The sequence below is a fragment of the Triturus cristatus genome, chromosome 8 (genome assembly GCF_964204655.1).
Source record: "Triturus cristatus chromosome 8, aTriCri1.1, whole genome shotgun sequence".
NCBI lineage: Eukaryota > Metazoa > Chordata > Amphibia > Caudata > Salamandridae > Triturus > Triturus cristatus.
Window position 1 is genome coordinate 37729187 of NC_140591.1, and position 19742 is coordinate 37748928.

Here is a 19742-nt window from a genome sequence, read left to right on the forward strand (position 1 = left end):
GGTGGTGTCCACATTCGCAAATCTGATTTTGACTCGGCCAAAGACCTTGGTCTTACTGGTCTCGGCTCTCCCTGTCCCCTGGAGGAGTCTGCTGTGGCTGGAAATGGTGTACTTCATTCTATAGACTTCGGAGTCTGCTCCATCCCACTTATTGACCCACTTCCCTCGGTCACACTCCTCACACCAACAGCTGACTGTACTGAGCTTCCAACCTTCTCTTGATCTGGGTCGTAAACAGAAACAATGGGTCCAATAGTGACCGGTACCCTCAGAGCATCAGGCAACCTTGCACCTCTCCCAACCTCTGCGCTAGCTACATACTGATTTCTAGTATCCTCAGCTCCTGTCGAGATCTTTCCTTCTACTCTCACCTCTGACTGAGTTGGTACTCCCCCAGTCCCTTCCATCGGGGCTGACCTCCCTTCCGGGGCATCTGGGTTGTATGGAGGTGGTCTTTCCGACAATAACCTCTCTAGTAGGCTATCATCAGTATCACTGTCATCCTCATCGTCCGCTGCCTTCACTTTTAAACCATCTGTCTTTACCAATAAAGGATACAATCTGTGTCCTTCTATTGCCTGTACTCTCCATCTTTTCTCTTCTGCATCCCATCTGGCATCCTGGAACGCCTTGATTGACTTTTTCACCCTTTCCTGGCCTCTATCTCTTTTCCTATCATGCGCTGCTCTAATCCACGCATGCAATGCCTCAAATAGTGTTGGCCTCGGCAGAGGTCGTAAAGCCGCCATTACGGACTTCAACTGGTACAACACGTCCAACTTGAATGAACCATATCTCGGGAAAGCTAATTCTCCTTCTCCTTGGGTAACTTTATGCCAATTTTCAAGCCAAATTATAGTATGCAACCCCACATTTCTTGCCATATAATGTGCCGGAGTATCCTCTGGAGGGGCTTCTTCTCCCCCACGAGTAACCACATGTTTGTCACCTCTACACAACTCTCGGAACACTTTAAAGCACTTCATTGTGACCAAATTTTGAATGCACACAATATTTTCGTTTACTTCCTGGTATTAATCCACCAATGACAACGCGGCTCACACCAGCCGACCTATCGCAGCGCGACACCCTCTGACGTCACTTTTTCCTCCACTCGCAGCAGCTCCCCTCCTTCACAACTCACGTCTCACTCTTACATCTGTCCCATTCATACGCTGAAATAACCGTTTGTCCCAAACAAGTTACTTCTCTGACTGTACGTCCACAGTCTCTCAAAGTTGTCGACCTCGGTTGGCAACTGTCTGTCCCCGTCCGGCCAGACAGATCGCCTCTGATAGGTTACAAATACTCAGATCCACATACCACAACCCACGACCAGCGTCGCCTCTTCATGCACTCACACAATCGCTCCCCCTATCTCGGTCCAGGTGATCGATGGCGCATCACGATCTCCTTAGGGTGGTCAACAAAATCTACCGCGGGTGTCTTCTACACCCAATCGCTTAAGCTACTCGTCGAGCCTAAGACTTTCCCGGGCTGCGCGCGCTCACAGCCTGATCTCACAATCACTCAACATTCACACCAACTCCGCAAGACATCACAAAACAAATCAACACCGCAATCTACAACATCTCGCCCTGTTCATACTCACTCCTCGAACCGCTGCTTCCTGCCGCACTGCTACTCTCCGTCGATGTCCATCAGCCGCTGCCGTCCTCTGCTCACCATCTGATGATTCACCATCACTTAGCGTCTATGGGCCTCAAGGATCACTTATCCTAAACTAGATCTTCCCTCGCTATCGGAAATAACCATCCTCTGCTACCAACGGATAGGGCCGGATTCTTGTCTACCCGTTTATCTACAAGAACCCTTTCAGGTCGCCAGGATCTTTTTACTTGCCAAATAGCGTAGAGGGAATAAACACAATTATCAACAGATAACTACCACAGGTTGACATCATTAAAAGACTAAGGACTCAAGATCTAAAATTTCCGAGATTTTATTATGAGCAAAAACATCTGAACATAAAGGCACCTTAGTACAAGGCACAAAAGATAAATGGGCACTAACACAAAAGCTAGCCTACGAAGAATTAACATTCGACTAAAAATGAAAAGAATTACAGATTCTAAAAGCATTAGATAGAAAATCGAAATACTGATGTCAATACTGGAAATCATCAGTCAAAGCCTTTCTGTCCCTACTCTATTCTAAAGTGGCATCCCTACTTAGCATTCCCTCCCATGCAAGAGAATCTCTGGAAAAAGGTGTCAGAAGTGAAACTCCCTAAGAAGTCTTCACTTAGTGAGAGCTCGATCTTCGATGCTCCTTCTAGCTTCCCATCTAAGCCTCGTCTGCTCCACCCACAGGGCACTGTCCCTAATACAAAACCCCAATAATTCAGAACACGCCATTTGACACCCCTCTTCAGCCAGGTCTTCCTCCGGTAAATTTCCATCCAAAGCTGTCCATCTTCCATCGTCCGTTAGCTTGTCCTTGGGTCCCAGGCACCTTCCATCCCAAGAGTTACAGTTGCACATTCCAATGCACTCCCCTGTTGGCTCCACACCGTATCTCAACTCCTAAAACAAAGACTTATTCTCACTAACGAGCTAAATGTCCTTGCACCTGCAACAAAAGCATGAGAACGAAAAAGAAAAACTTTTCGCATCTTGAAGTTTTACACTTCGCTGCAACTCAAGCCTTAACCAAGAAAACCCTGCAGGCCTACAACATACCTAAAATAAGAAATAAACAGGCCTTCTCTTCTACATATGCGGTTGGGCCTTATGAAATTAAACACACTACAAACTCACATTCTAGGCATTAACTCAACATTACCATCATGTAAATAAGCAACCTAAACTTTAATTCTAACATGACACACATTTAATTTGCATTACATTGATTGTGAAACCTAATCAGCTACGTTATAATGAATACATTCACGATAACTTGCAACGTTAAACTTCACAAAACGTTATTACGTCCCAATACTTCTATGTTACATGATTATAGCAAATACATTTCTATAACGCTTCTAAATATACATTGATTATATGCGGGTGCCGACTAACAGTGAATATGGTGCACCCCTGCAAATCTCAGAATCTCATGGCGCCTCATCAGTTACCACATCAAGAAGAGAGGCGGACTGACCCTGCTGGCCTGGGTAACTGCAGGCCCCTCTATACTACGCACGGCTACGTCGCTGGACTCCATTGGGACAGGGGAAAGCACTAAACGCGGCAACCAACACCCCCTATCTAGTGCCGCCCCCTGCTACCTCCTCGACCCGATCTGACGCTTCTTCCCCCCCTGAGAAGTCACCATCCCGACATGGGCCGCACAGACGCCAAACATCCCGAACTGAACTTTGATACCTCCTCATTGCCATACAATCAAGCCTTACCTCCATCGAAACAAAAATGGACACCATGAATGCGCGCATTGACTCTCTGACACACAAAAGTGACCAACACGAAGAGAGGCTCAAAGAAACCGAACAGCGCATTTCCGACTTAGACGATGCCTCCGCCACCACCATCACTAAAACACTTGATATGGAGATAGTGCTGAAACTCATAGCAGCAAAAAATGAGGACTTGGAATCGCGCTCGAGGCGCAACAATCTGTGAATTTTAGGTGTACCAGAATCTACTGCCACTGGCAAGATGGAGGACTATGTGAACACATGCTAGTGGCCGTCTTTGGAAGGGTGGCATTCCCCTCAGTGTTTATCGTAGAAAGAGCGCACCATTCGCTGGCTCCCCATCTGGTACTGGGAGCCATTCCTCGTCCCATAGTCGCTAGGATCCTCAACTACCGGGATGTCACCTTTCGTCTCGCCAGAGAACGCAAAAAGGTAATATTCGATGGTACAGAAGTCTCCCTATACCCTGACTTCACATTGGCTGTTCAAGAAAACCGACAAAAATTTCTCCCAGTAAAGAAGAAACTCCAACAACTGAACATTGAGTATGCTCTTCCCTGCGCGCCTCAAGATCAACCATCAGGGAAAGCAGCACTTCTTTACGAACCCGCAACACATCTATGACTTCTTGAAAACTGCCAGGACTGTCGAAAGACTGATCCTCCCCACCCAGGCGCATCCATGATGATGGAGGCACGTCAGATGTGGAATGACACCTCGGCCCAGATCCACCGTGCTCACATATACCCTGGCGGGACAGGGTTAGAGACGGCAAAACCCTCCGTTGATTTCTCTGTATTGACTGCGGGCTCGCACAACCCACACTGAACTGCGACGCAAAATCCCCCGCTTGCGGAGACATCCGCCATGGACTGGAAAAGATTACCACTAATACATCCTGAGCACCCTTGCTAATGCAAGGAGGTACTGGCTGCCTTCTCTCTACCACCCACTCAGATGAACCCTAAACAAACTTAGTTTGAAATGGTTCATGTGTTGGAATCAATCTCCCCTGTTGGGAGCTGGACACAAAGGGACCTTAGGGAGGGGGGAGGGACACACCACAGCAGGTGTGGGTTGCTGATGTGGGAGGTCATTGGGACAGTTTTGTATCTCTTGGTACTGCATTAATCCGCCCGTACCATCTATTCAGATTCTATTACATGCCACTATCAATATGCACAACAACCATGGAGACCCGACCTAGCCCCCCCAAATATAATGTTATGACATGGAATGTGCGCGGTCTGAGTGATCCCCGCAAGCACAGACACATCCTGTCCTACCTGGACCACCACAATATCCACTGCGCCATGCTTCAAGAAATACATCTCGCTCCCACCACAACCGTCACATTTGCATTGTGTTGGGCGACCTGCAGATGCTTCTCATCCTATTCCTCTTACGCCAGGGGCACGGTTATCCTAGTGAAACGTACAGTTCCCTACACTCCCATCGGCTCCTACGGTGACCCACAAGGATGGTACAGTATCCTTTGGGGGCGACTGGCCACCCAATCCATAACCCTGGTCTCTTGCTATGGGCCTAACACTGATGATCCGGAATTCTTTCGGATACTTTGGGGCAAAATACTTGACATTGGATCCACACACTTGGTATGGGGGGAGACTTTAACGTCACCTTAGACCCGACATTAGACAGATTGCACCCACAGCCTCATCACTACTCTAACGCACATTACACCTTCAACCGCATTGTGGGGGATCATGATCTGATTGACGCTTGGTGTACCCTTCACCCACAAACTTGAGAGGGTTCCTGTTTCTCCACAGCTCACTCCTCCTGGTCGCGCATAGATGGGTGAATACTCACCAAAGGTTTGGCGCCCTGGCTAACACACGCCTCTCACCTTTCGAGCACATACTCCGATCACTCGCCTGTCCTCCTCACCCTCACGCCACTTCATGAGGAATCACCCTATATGTCCTGGTGCCTCACCCACAGGCCCTCTTAGACCCCGTTTTTAAGGAAGAACTGGAACAAGAGATTACTGATTCTTTCCCCTGAAATGATGGCTCCGTCCCACAATACTCCACAGAGTGGGAGGTCTTTAAGGTCACCATACGTGGAATCTGCATTGCTAAGAGTGGGGGTGTTCTGCCTATTTGTGCACCCCTGCGGTCCCTCGGCGCTCCGCCTCCACCACTGTACAATGCACTACCAGTGCCTGGCACAATCTAGCTAAAATACTACAATGCACACTGATGTACTCCCCTCTACTTCCTATTCCTGGTAAGCATGACCTCCCGGTCACACAATAGGGGGGATGCCGCCGACTCCTCAGCAAACTAGCCGTTCAGACCTGGGGCCAAATTTACATTGGGGGAAAGTTTTGTACCAGCGAAGAATTTTTTGGCTCCACATCTCCCACCCCATTGGAGCGTTTCTATTATGTTAGATTGCATCAGGATGTGAGGGCCCTCACTCCCTGCTTCCCACAGGCGCCCCCCACCATGACTCCTCTACACGCAATTCTACAACAAACTGCTCCCACACACATTGTGTCACTGCTATATCGTACTGTACAGAGAGACAGGACATACAAACCCCCCTTAGCCAGATGCAGATGGGAGGAGGAATTAGGCTCGCCCCTCACCGATGAACAGTGGCCCTTCTGCTGCAGGCAAACTGGAGGCATCTCTGCTAGCAGCAGATTGCGTATCATCCATTATAAATACGTCCATCGTCTTTATTACACGCCTGCGTGCTTACACCGCCTGCGTCTCTGAGACAGTGATCGATGTGATCGCTGCTGGAGCCCAGGAGCAGATTTTAGACACAGAGGTGCTGGCAGCACTAGACCATATGACATGACTATATATCCCTGACGACCCCCTAACTGCACTCTTAGGATACACTGAGACGCTGGCCGTCAAGATACGCAAGTACACCTCCCTGGCACTCCTCCTCGCCAATAGATGGATCGCTTGCAGATGGGGAAGAGGGAGGGCACCTAAATTAAAAGATTGGCTACAAGATCTCATCTACTGCCAAGAACAATTACACATTTATGCGGAACTTCTACTTCCTCCTCTCGCCCACATGACATATGGGACCCCCTCCAAATGTATTTATTGGAACACACCGCTGCCACGGACCCAGATGTTACCCCATGCTCCACTGCAACAGAATCACACCCCAGGGAGCTAAATTGAAGCATTGAGGTCCCTACCTAGGCCGAGAGTCACAGCCCGGGAGGGGTGACAGGTCCCCAGGTGACGTTCCTCCATACCTCACCGCGCAAAATCTGTTAAAATACACGGGCATCTTTCACCTGAAAAAGTCATTCCACCTGACGCGGCCGGCCCGAAGTGGTTGTAGGCGGCTTGCTGTGTAACCCTTCCCTGTCTACAATGCTTTAAGATACATTACTTTACGCTGCTGGCCCGCCCAGGGTTGTAGGCATCATGCTATGATCCATACTTATTGCTTCTAATAAAGGTTTTGAAAACTTTAAAAAAAAAAAAGTACTTAGGGCATGTACATTTGCGAATATCTGTTGTCAGAAGGGTTGAGAAAGGTTTCCAAAGCTTGGGGAATGTTGAGCCTTGATTCATTAATGTGAGGGTGATTCGCTCCATCCCCATTATATACCACAGTCTGTGTAACCAGCCCTGATGTGTGGGAATGTGTCTAGTGCCCCAATGCATTAGTATATTCTGGAGGGCTGCCAGTTGTGCTAGTCCAATCTGTCTGCCTCTGCGGACGGTAGGTGCGTCAGGGAGAGATTTCTGTTTCTAAGTGTATGTCTATGTCTTTAAGGATCTGTGCCCAATATGTGGCCAGCTTCGGGCATTCCCACAGTATGTGTAGTAACATGCCTGGAGATCAGCATTGGAGCCGACACTCAGGTGATTTGGATGGTGTGTGCTTGTGTAGTCTAATGGGGTGAGATACCAATATGTTATTATTTTAGTAGCCGTTCAATGACTGGGATGTTACGGGCTGTGTGTCGAGCGTGTTAGTAGATATCTTCCCATTCCTTCGAGGACAGCTACCGACCTATCTCTACTCCCACCACTTTTGGCCAGGGGATTTCATAGTTGTGCTTTAGGGGGCCAGGAGCCTATACAGAATGGTAATGAGGTGTGTATCTGTCATGCTAGAAAGCAGCCAGCACTCATATGGAGTGAGGTGTCATTGTGCCCCTGGGTGGATTGTGGGCTGCATTACCCAGTAGTGAATCTGGGTGTAGTGCCACCGCTCGCCTTCCAGGAGTCTGTGTTCTTGGAAGAAGGAATCAAATGGGATGGGGCCTTCTGTATCAAACATGTGTCCCACCGATCTACATCTCACTTAGTTCCAGCCGTGAAACAAAGGGTCTGTTAGGGCCAGAGTAAAGTTGGGGTTCCCTACTATGGGTGTTAGGGGGGAGGGAAAAGAGGTGAGGTGCTTTCGGGTCACCACACTGTCCTACCTTGCTAGTGCTGGCTTAGTGAGAGACAAGGTATATAAGTTGGGGGGCCCTGCGTTCTTAGGAAGAAAGGGTATCTTCCACAGGGGTTGCCCTGCGAGCGCCCTTTTCATAAAAAGTCAGTGTTTTTCCGACTCCGCACGTGAACACTCGACAAAGATTCTTAGTTGGGCGGCCTTGTAGTATTGGACAAGGTCCGGAACCCCTAATCCGCCCTCCAAGGGGGACCTATAAGCTAGATCTCTGCGGAGTCGGGGACGTTGATTCAAATTGTTGTGGAGGGAGCGAAGTTAGCCCAGTGGTGGTTCTAGTGTTAGTACCTGGAATAAATACAAGATCGGGGTAAGAATGGCATTTTCACTGCAGCTATCCTCCTAAGACAGGAGAGGTAGTGGTGCCACCAGCGACTAAGGTCGGAGTGCACCTGACGGATCAGTGCGCAATAATTGAGGGCCACTGTCAAGGGTATCGTAGAGGTGATCTGGAGTCCAAGGTACATAATATGTGAAGTGGCCCACTGTAGAGGGAAGGTTTGTCAAAGTGTAGTTAGCAAGTGCTGTTGCAATGTTAGGTTAAGGGCTTGCGATTTGTGAATGTTCATTTAGAAACCTGCTACTTGGCCAAATGCTGCAGCTCATCGGGAAAGGCCGCTAAGGAAGAGGCCTGATTCTCTAAGGTCACCAGTATGTCATCGGCATATAAACTGATTGTATGGTAGTCACCACCGAACTCGATTCCCTTAATTGCAGGATGGGATCGGACTCTATGTGCCATGGGCTCCATGCATAGGGCAAAGAGTAACGGTGATAGAGGGCACCCTTGTCTTATGCCCCTATTAATTGTAAATGGAAAGAAGGAATGGCCATTCACCCGAATTACTGCGGTAGGGTTGTCGTAGGTGCTGGAGATCAACCTTTTGCAATGTATTGCCTATACCGAAATGCTCTAAGGTGGCCTCAAGATAGGGCCAGTGGACTCTGTCAAACGCTTTCTCAGCGTTGAACGATAAGAGCATTCGTTTTTAGCCATGTCTCTGAGCCTTAGCTACAAGATGAAGGACCCTGTGTGTGTTGTCGCAGCATTTACGTTGCAGGACAAAACCTGCTTGATACGGGTCTATAAGGCCCAGCAAAAGAGGGTTGAGACGTTCCGCTAAGATACCTGTAAACATTTTTTTAACATCAAAGTTTAAAAGGGAAATTGGTCTATAAGAGGAGCATTGGGTTTTACCTTTCCCCGGTTTGGGGATCACTACGATGTAGGCCACCTTCATCGATGGGGGGAGTGTTGTTGAATTCCTAAGGGCATTGAAGAGTTGGGCAAGGAGGTGTGCCAGGATTGGGCAGAATGTTTTGTAAAAGATGGCTGGGAAGCCATCCAGGCCAGGGGATTTGGAAAGCTCTAGGCGGGCTACACAAGAGATGACCTCCTCAACTCTAATAGGGCAGTGCAGATCTTCTCTCTGTTCCGAAGTTAGGGTAAATGTATATGCTTCTTGAAGGTATGTCGGTATCCCCTCTGACATGAGGTTTTATGCCATGTATAGCTCTTGATAGTAATCTCTAAATGTCTCTGCTATGTGGGGGTCTTAGGTCTGTGCCCGACCCTCGGAGTCCAGGTCGTCCTGGACCCGATGCTCCTGCCGATGAATCCTCAACCTGTTGGCCAGGAGGTGCCCAGCCCTGTCTCCTCCGACATAATATTGATACTTTAAGCAAAGTGCAGCATACTCCGCCCTATCTGTGTCAGTACCAGCTCATTGGGTTCTAGCGGCCTCCAGCTGTCTCCATACCAGGGGCCCGGTAAGTTTAAAAAATTTAAATCCAGTATTTGTAAAGCGCACAGCAACCTGTAGGCATCCCGGCGCTGGGGGCCGTCGGGAATATTAAGAGAGCTATTGCCCAGAGTCACATGGAGCTGGGCTGACCTGCCGCCTGTGCCGGGGATCGAACTGTAATCCCCAGCGTCTGGCGTCAGTCGCCCTGGCCGCTGCGCCACACCTCTTCCCTTATGAATGTGCTCAAGTTCCGCAACTTGTTGAGAGAGGTTTTCCCCTTTATTCCTGCAGTCTTTGTTTTTGACTGACGATATGGCGATCAGTTCCCCCCTTACCACTGCCTTCAGTGCATCTCAAATAATGGAAATGGCAGAATCCGGGTTATCATTGATGGCCGGATAGTCGTTGATAGCTCTAGTGATTTGGTCTACATTTTAGGGTCGTTGCAAGAGACAATCTCTCAGGGGCCATGTCTTGGGATTAGGGCTATGCCTTGGGGTTTTTATTGTAACCACTACAGCTGCGTGGTCCGACAGGGATCGAGGTTCAATAGTGACTCTTTGTACCTGAGATACAAATTGTTGTGTACCCAGAAAATTGTCTAGCCTGGCATATGTTTTATGTGCAAATGAGTAGTATGTATAATCCCGGATCAGTGTATGGGTGTTCCTCCAGATATATGCTAGGCCTATATCGTTTAGCCAGTCCATTCCCTCTTTGGATAGACCGCCCGTTTGACCCAGTCTTTGTGCAGATTTGTCCATGTCTTTGTTGAAGACGAAATTTAAGTCGCCCCTCAATAAGACTTAGCTGTTTGAGGTCCCCATGACCTCTGTCAGTGCCTGTCATAGGAATGTCTTCTGCCCTTCATTAGGAAGGTATATAGAGGCTATTGTGATAGTTCCGGAATCTGTTTGTAGTGAATAAGCTAACAGCTGCTGGAGCAGAGTTTTCTGTTGAAAATTCATCGGGTTTTGAAGCTTCAGTTTTCTAAACGTGGTAAAAATAAAATTACTAATTTTTAATCATTAATTATTTGTTTTGTGTAAATGTTTTTATTAATCAATATGTATGTATTAATAAGAGAAAACCGACACGAGGGAACGCTTACGTGTTGCTATTGACAATGTGCATGTTTTATTAAATAAACGTTGCTGAGTGCTGTTTATTTTTAAGCACGAAACGCTTTTGAATTAATGCTTTTTTGTGTTGCTAAAGCTAGATAATTGCATACACATAAGGGTATTAGTGGGGTTAACACTGTTTAATCACTATGCTGTGGTAACGTTGTTTTGTCTCTTTTAATTAAGATGGTCTATTGTGGCCTATTGTGGCCTACTAAAAGATGGCTGACTTTTGAAGCCTGGTTTCGAGTGAGAATTTGTGATGGAAAAGGCCTTGCTGAATATGGACGCGAGTCATCTGTCCACAGTCCTTGCCTGGTTAAAACTTTCCGTGAGGACAGCAGCAGATCTGGGCATGTTTCCAGATGCATTGGGACAGCAGCCTTGGCAGCCTTGGAAAACAAAGGAGCTTTAAAGAAAGACTCTAAACTCTGAGCTCACCAGAGGAAATGTGTGGAAGTTGAGAAGAAACATTTTAAGATTTAGTTCCTGTTCTGTCTTTTTATTTTTGTGACTTTTTCTGAGCGGAGATTTTTCAAAATGTAGCGATGCTACATCCTTTCCTTCTCGCTCTGCTCAGCGGTTCGGCGGATGAAGTTATGTTAAATGTTTCTTTCCTTTGTCTGAATTATTATAAATATACTAGACTAGAGAGGGTTTCATTCCATTGCGTTTTGCCTTTTGCCACTTCTTCCCAAACCTGCGTTGGTGAGGATCGATGCTGTGAGGACGGTGACTTGGGAGATTTCTACTGAGAGACTTGTCCTGATGACCCATTCTGACATTTAGCTAGAATAGGTAATTATGAGAAAATGATTTATTCTGATTAATTTCTTTTGACTAATTTTAGATAAAGAATCATAATTTTAAATACGGTGTTGGTGATTATTTCTTGTCAATTATTGAGTACTCTATTTGATTATTGATGTATAGATTGTTTAGATTATGACAATTGCAATAGCTAGGTCTTATCGACCTCGGTGTAGATGTGGGGTTTAGGAGTTTAGGAGTTTTCTTTCCACAGGTTCAATACTGGTAGAGTATTTGAGTGTATGTTAGTGAAATGGGCCCTAGTGTATGGTGAGTGTATGTGCGTGTAACTGTGAAATTACTCTATCCGTGGAAGTAGGGAGATTTTGTACACCCCAATCTGCATCAAGTTCCTGGTAGCAGAGTGATGATGGTTATTGATGATTGTCTTGATCTGATTAGATTGCTTGTACATTAGCTTATTGGTTATTGATTATTGATTGATGTTGGTATATGTACTAATACTATATGTTGGAGTCGTCATGTTGAGTTATATGTAGTGCTTCTGGAATTTGGGAGCTAGTAGCAGTTCCGTAGTAGGGCAGAGGGAAGTATATGCTCTCGGGAAAGACGGGATTGTTGGTCCTGTACGTATGCAGGAAAATTCACATTGTCTGGGTTCGGTATCAGTGACATTGTTATATGTTACTATTAGAGATATTTCTGGTATATAAGGAGTGCGTATGGTAGTGAAGGTTATCTGTGAAACTCTGGTTTTAAGTCCCAGGGATCCGTAAGGTTCGCCGTTAAAGCTTATCGCGGGAGAAGTAATAGGTATTCTCTGAGCTTGTTTGAGAAACTGGGTAGAAGTAAGCTGCTTGGTTGGTGTGTGTAATAATTCTGTAGTGGAGCAGATTGTTCGCTGTTCTCGGGAAAAGCAGGATTCTGTGTGTATGTACTATATTTTCTTGTATGAATGTGCGTGAATGTTTATACATTTAGTTGATTGTAAGACTCTTTGGACAAGTCCTAGAGGAAACAGTTAATGAATGTATGTTAGAAGGGCAGAGTAGAGGGATGTGCTACTGTGTCAACGAGAGGTTTCTTGTGAAATAGATTTTCTTTATTATTCTTTGGTTAGCGAAGCAGACAATGGAGATGTTTATATGTTGTAACTAATAGATTTTGTAGAAATTCGACACGAAGTCTACTGAGAAATTTTTGTAAAGGAGGGGTAGACGACTGACAGGAGACAGGAGCGAGAAACTGCAGCGACTGCTGACGTCAAACAGACCGCGCTCTCATTGGATATTAGATCAGAATAGTGCTCGCGCTGAGATTGGTGCGTTGTGTGAGCCGTGCAAGGATTGGTGGAGCTATTCTAGTGACGTAACGTTCCAGGATTGGTGCGTTAGTGTGAGTCGCGCTGTTATTGGTTGAAAAATCATATTGTGTAGTTGTATTACGGAAAGGATTAGAAAGTTTTGGTAAGCGTTAAAATGTATTACCAAGAGGAGAAAAAGAAAAAATCTTTGTTCAGAAAGATTAAAAATTGGTTCGACAAGGATAAAGATGTTAAAACGAGAGAGGGTGAATTGTTACCTCCATCGAAAACGCCTGCATCCTTCATGGCTGCGAGATATGGGTATCATACCTGTATATGGTTGGAGAATTGGGTTAGGTATACCAAAGAAGATGGAGTTTTAGCATTTCCAGAACATGGTTTATTTAATCTGGCCGTGTTGAAAAATTTACGGGAAAAGATGTTATGTCTTGACCCAAGACCAAGACCGACACAATTCGAGGCTTTAGTGGAATGGGAAGAGGAAGTACATGAGCGAGAGAAACAGAGGTCTGGAGGCAACTATAGGTATATGTTCGGGAGGAGACATGGTCGTGAAACTCATCATGATCGAATGACAAGATGGCGAGATGCTAGTATGTCAGAGGGATTATATCCTGTGAGAACAGTTGAAGAGGGGGTGGTTAGCCAAAATATCGAGTTTTAAATTTCGACCTACAATAATATCGTGTTTTTAATATCGTAGGTACAGAATATCGAAGTCAAGAATATCGATGGACAGAATATCGATCCCAAGGTAAGTAATATCGAAGTAAATAATATCGAAGTAATTAATATCGATGTAAGTAATATCGTAAGTAAAAATTTCGATGTCAATAATATCGATATTTATTTAGTGTAATGTCATTTAATATGTATTTTATTTGTATGTTAAAGATTATTGTAATGTATTTTAATACATTTAAAAATAAATGTTTAGAGATTTATAATTATTTTACATTTAATTTAGCGTTTTAGTATCAGAGCGGGTTGTGGGTTTATAGGGGAATAGGGTGGGAAGTAATTTAATTATAATTAATGAATTAATATGTATTGTTTAATTGGTATTTATGATTAATTAATTGGTAATTAATTAATAATTGGTAATTAATTGATTAATTAATTGTTAATTAATTATTAATTGTACAATTATTTTATTAATTGGTTAATTATATACATTATAATTAGTTTATTATTAATATTTATTTATTGTTAATTAATTAATTGTTAATTAGTAATTAATTGGTGATTTAATTTTATTAAGTGATTAATTGATAATTAAATTAATTATGTGAATTTTAATGTGTAGTGGGTTGTGGGTTTATAGGGGAATAGGGTGGGAAGTAATGTAATTATAATTAATGAATTAATATGTATTGTTTCATTGGTATTTATGATTAATTAATTTGTAATCAATTAATAATTGGTAATTAATGTGATTAATTGATTAATTAATTTTTAATTAATTATTAATTGTAAAATTACTTTATTATTTTGTTAATTATATAAATTATAATTAGTTTATTAATAATATTTCTTTATTGTTATAGTTAATTAATTAATTGTTAATTAGTAATTAATTGGTGATTTAATTTTATTAAGTGATTAATTCATAATTAAATTAATTATGTGAATTTTTATGTGTAGTGTGTTGTGTGTTAAAGGGGGAATAGTGTGGGATGTAATTAAAATTTATTTATTTAAATATTTATTTTACATAATTGGTATTTAATAATATTTTTTTTTTTTAAACTTTGTTAACATGCAATTTTTTTATAAGAAATTATTAAATTGGTTATAATGTTAATAGAATCACTATGCTATCTAGTGCTTTCCCAACTGTTTTACTATCTGGAGTGGGAATAGTAATTTTTACCCCTACGCTATCCAGCGCTTTCCCTACTGTTGCACTCTCTGGAGTTGGAATAGTAATTTTTACCCCTACGCTATCCAGCGCTTTCCCTACTGTTGCACTCTTTGGAGTTGGAATAGTAATTCTTACCCCTACGCTATCCAACCTTTTCTCTACTGTTGCACTGTCTGGAGTGGGAATAGTAATTTTTACCCTTACGCTATCCAACACTTTCCCTACTATTGCACTCTCTGGAGTGGGAATAGTAATTTTTACCCCTACGCTATCCAACGTTTTCCCTACTGTTGCACTCTCTGGAGTTGGAATAGTAATTTTTACCCTTACGCTATCCAACACTTTCCCTACTATTGCATTCTCTGGAGTGGGAATAGTAAATTTGACCCTTACGCTATCCAACACTTTCCCTACTATTGCACTCTCTGGAGTTGGAATAGTAATTTTTACCCCTACGCTATCCAATGTTTTCCCTACTGTTGCACTCTTTGGAGTTGGAATAGTTATTTTTACCCCTACGCTATCCAACGTTTTCTATACTGTTGCACTCTCTGGAGTGGGAATAGTAAATGTTACCCTTACGCTATCCAACACTTTCCCTACTATTGCACTCTCTGGAGTGGGAATAGTAAATTTTACGCTTACGCTATCCAACACTTTCCCTACTATTGCACTCTCTGGAGTTGGAATAGTAATTTTTACCCCTATGCTATCCAACGTTTTCCCTACTGTTGCACTCTTTGGAGTTGGAATAGTTATTTGTACCCCTACGCTATCCAACGTTTTCCCTACTGTTGCACTGTCTGGAGTGGGAATAGTAATTTTTACCCTTACGCTATCCAACACTTTCCCTACTATTGCACTCTCTGGAGTGGGAATAGTAATTTTTACCATTACGCTATCCAACATTTTCCCTACTATTGCACTCTCTGGAGTTGGAATAGTAATTTTTACCCCTACGCTATCCAACACTTTCCCTACTGTTGCACTCTTTGGAGTTGGAATAGTAATTTTTACTCCTACGCTATCCAATGTTTTCCCTACTGTTGCACTCTCGGGAGTTGGAATAGATATTTTTACCCCTACGCTATCCAACATTTTCCTTACTGTTGTTTTTGTTGAAGTTGGACTAGTAGTTTTATTGTGTCTGATATTAAATATGTTTTGTAATATTTTAGCTATTGTAATATATAATTAATAATAAAAATTATTCAAATTAAAATTATTGATTATTATTTGCTATATGTAATTATTTAATATTTATTAATGTTATTGTTTTATGTGTATAGATGTATTGGTAATTTAAATAAATATTTAATAATTTATATGTTATAGAAATTATTATTAAAAGTAATTATTAAGTAAGTGTATATATTATATATTATATATATGTTTAATTAAAGTTTCATTTAATTATATATATTTATTATAAATTTTACATATTATACAATATATTTAATTATGTTTCTTTGATTTATAAGTATTATTTGGTTTATTTTACATATATTTTTAAACTAAAAAAAAACCGATATTTTTGAATTACGATATTTTTGACATCGATATTAAATTATCGATATTTTTGTACTTACCATGTTGTAGATAGGATGTCGATATTCTTGACCACGATATTTTTGTTGCGATATTTTTGTAGGTCGAATTTTTGTCTTTCGAAATTATGTCATACAATCGAAGAGGGAGCAGAAAGGGTTCCTGAGGCAGAAGTGAGAAGATATGGAGTTAATGAATATGAGGATGAGGTTTTAAATGACATGATTTACATAAGACCACCTCCATATAGACCGGAACCAGAAGAGAGTACACCAATTGTTTCTCCGATAAGAGATACGCATTGTATCATTGAGACAGAAAATGTGACACCTGAGTTAAGAAGTGGTAATCCTTTCAGGGAGAGGGAGAATAGAAGCAGTGGCGAAAATACGAGAGAATTAGCCAGAACTACATCGGAGTTGACTGAAAGGATCAAGGAACTGACAAAAAATCTAGATGCTGTTACGGTACCCGTAACCATAGGTCCGGTTATGCCTGTTTTTGATAAGCAGAGGAAGGGTGAGAATGGTTTGGTTATTCCATATGTTGGGAATAGATTGACAAGTTTGGCTGGTCCTTCAGGAGATTCAGGAAAAAGGGCAGGAAAATTCAGACATGACACCTGTAATGAAGGATTAGAGGAGTCTAATTCAGGACTGGATGCTGGTGAAGCTAGTTGTTCAGGGATGCCGATTTTAGAACCGCAGAAGAAAGTGGTTCCAGTGAGAAAATCTACTGAAATAACAGCTGAGGATCTGAATGAATGGATGAAAGTTCTTCAAAAGAGGGATAAAGATTCACAAGCAATTGATGTTGCTAGGTTACGTGTAGAATTAGAAGAGCTGGTTGCAGGGACAGTTCCAACAGAAATTCTAAAAAATCATCATGATGGTGAATTATTATTCATGTGCAAGAATATTACCTGGAGAGCGAGAAATACACATGACAGATTAAGAGCAATAGCAAATGACTATGGAGTTGACATTGATAAAGTGAAAGTTTTGCAGAAGTCTTACAGGATGGATTTCACAGACAAGGATATAGAAAATTTGAATGGTACTGGTAGAACAGGACAGATTAAAGAGATGATCGCTTTATTGCGAAAATGGGGTGATGTTGAGAAGTGGAAGGATAGATGGTACAAAAAGAGAGAAGAATCAGGGGATAGGACTTTTTCAGCATTTCCTGTGAGAGAAAAGGAAAAACCAGTGGATATTTATCCTATGAGAGAAATACCTGGAGGAGGATATGTACATGTTCCATGGACCAGACAGGATATTTTGTCATTTACGAATGATTTCCCTCGATTGAGAGAAAAGCCCGTCGAGTGGTACAGGCAGGTAGACAGGTTTGTGAAATTGTCAAAAGTGCTGTGGATTGACCTGAATAGTCTGTTTGATATAATTGTTCCAGCAGACTTGTGGGCTGAGTGTAAAATAGTTGTGAGTTGGCCTACTGAGGAATATCCAAGAGATCAGAGAACAGGAGCACCAGATCCAGAAGTAATGAGAAAGTATGAGCAGGTGATCGTATATCTGAAAAATAAAGTACCTCCAAAAGAAACAGACTGGGTTAAAATAGATCAAACACATCAGGAAGCAAAAGAATCAGTTCATGCTTTTTACGAGAGGCTGATACTGGCATTTAAACAATTCAGTGGAGATGAACACCTGGGTGACAAGGATTTGAGTCATTTTGTATACAGATTTGTATATGGCCTGAGACCTGAGATTAGTGAAAGAATTCGTGAGCATACTGTGGATTGGCAGAGTAAGAAAATAGATGAGATTCTGAGACATGCAAAATACTTCAGTGATGAGATTGAAGCAAAACAAAGAAAGCTGAAAGAGAAAGCAATGTGGGCACAGGTGAAAGTTGCGGAAAGACAAGAAGCACAGTTGGTGGAACAGGCGAATAATCCAGGAAATAATGCAGGGAATAGACCTAGGTATGCAGGGAAAGGAAAGGGGAATCTTGAGGAAGCAAAAAAGAAGTTCCCATGTCACAACTGTGGCCAACTGGGACATTGGAGATCAGAATGTACCAATCCACCATTAGTGAATAATGAGGGAAACTCCTTGAATCAACAGGTGCAGAACGAGGGGAAAAATCAACAGCAGCAACAGCAGAAAGTTGTGAGACAGCAGAGTCAAGAGCCAAAACCGCCCTTGCCGCAGAATAGAGGAGCACAAAAGTATAATCCGGATTCGGGATTCTACAATGATGAGCAGGTAAACAAACCAAGGTGTTCTAACCAGGTACAACAGTACTTGTTAAAGAATGAAGGGAGTGAGTCTGAGGGTGATTATTGACGGTGCCGAAGAGAGGAGGAAGAGTGCATACTTGGTGCAACTCTAGAAATAGACCAGGAAGGACCATTTGTGGATGGAAAAATAAATGAAGAAGGTGTTACTTTTTTAGTAGACACAGGTGCGACAAGATCAACTGTCAGGTCAACAGATATTAGAAATCTTCCTCTCTCGGATGAAGCAATCCAAGTAGTTGGGGTAGCCAATACACAAATCAGAACACGTCTTACTGAACCAGTAAGAGTACAAATAGGGAAATTTTCAGACATGCACAGATTTATCGTCTGTGACACAAGTCCAGTGAACCTGTTAGGTAGGGACCTACTTTGTAAAATGAACTGTACAATTTTTTGTACACCAGATGGAATAGCTATTGAAACACCAGATGAGGATGTTTTGTACCGAATGACTCTAGAAAATAGAGAAAGTGAGTTAATTGGTGCATATGCTGTGTTTGATCCAGAGGATTTGCCTCAAGAGCTGAGAGACACAGTGAAAAGGACAGTTTGGGATTTTACTGGAGAGGATGTGGGATTGATGAATAATGTAGATCCTGTGAAAATTTCAGTGAAAGAGGGAATTACTTATCCTAAAATTCCTCAGTACAAAATGACACCAGAAATAATTGAGGGAATAACTCCTATAATTGAGAAAATGATTCAGCAGGGAGTTCTGAGGGAACTACTGAGTAGTCCGTGTAATTCACCGATAATGGGGCTAAAGAAGCCTAATGGGAAATTCAGGATCGTACAGGATTTGAGAAAAGTTAATCAAATTGTGGTGGCATGTTGTCCTATTGTGCCAAATCCATCAGTGATTTTGTATCAGATTCCACATGATGCTGAGTGGTATACAGTGATTGATTTGTGTCATGCTTTCTTTTCAATTCCATTGCATCATGACAGCCAGCCGATTTTTGCATTTAGATTTGGCCAGCGTATTTTAGCATGGTGTCGTATCCCACAGGGGTATACAGAGAGTCCTTCAATATTCAATCAGTTATTGAAAAAGTCATTGGAGAATTTGATCATGCCTGAAAACTCAGTATTAGTGCAGTATATCGATGACCTACTTGTGGCATCAAAGACACGTGAAGCTTGTGAAGTAGATACTATAGCTTTACTGAATCATCTGGCAGATGGAGGGTTAAAAGTATCTCCAGCTAAATTGCAGTTCTGCAAGAAAGAGGTGCA

The 19742-nt window shown here is 42.7% G+C and overlaps 1 long non-coding RNA gene across 1 annotated transcript in view; it reads right to left on the minus strand.

The window, feature by feature from the left end:
* Positions 1–2170: 2170 nt before the first annotated feature.
* The window catches only part of LOC146799911 (uncharacterized), a 62732-nt gene continuing 45160 nt past the window's right edge, over positions 2171–19742 (minus strand). Inside the window, exon 3 of the long non-coding RNA XR_014967599.1 lies at positions 2171–2546. This is a non-coding gene — a long non-coding RNA (uncharacterized LOC146799911). The remainder of the gene's footprint in view (positions 2547–19742) is intronic.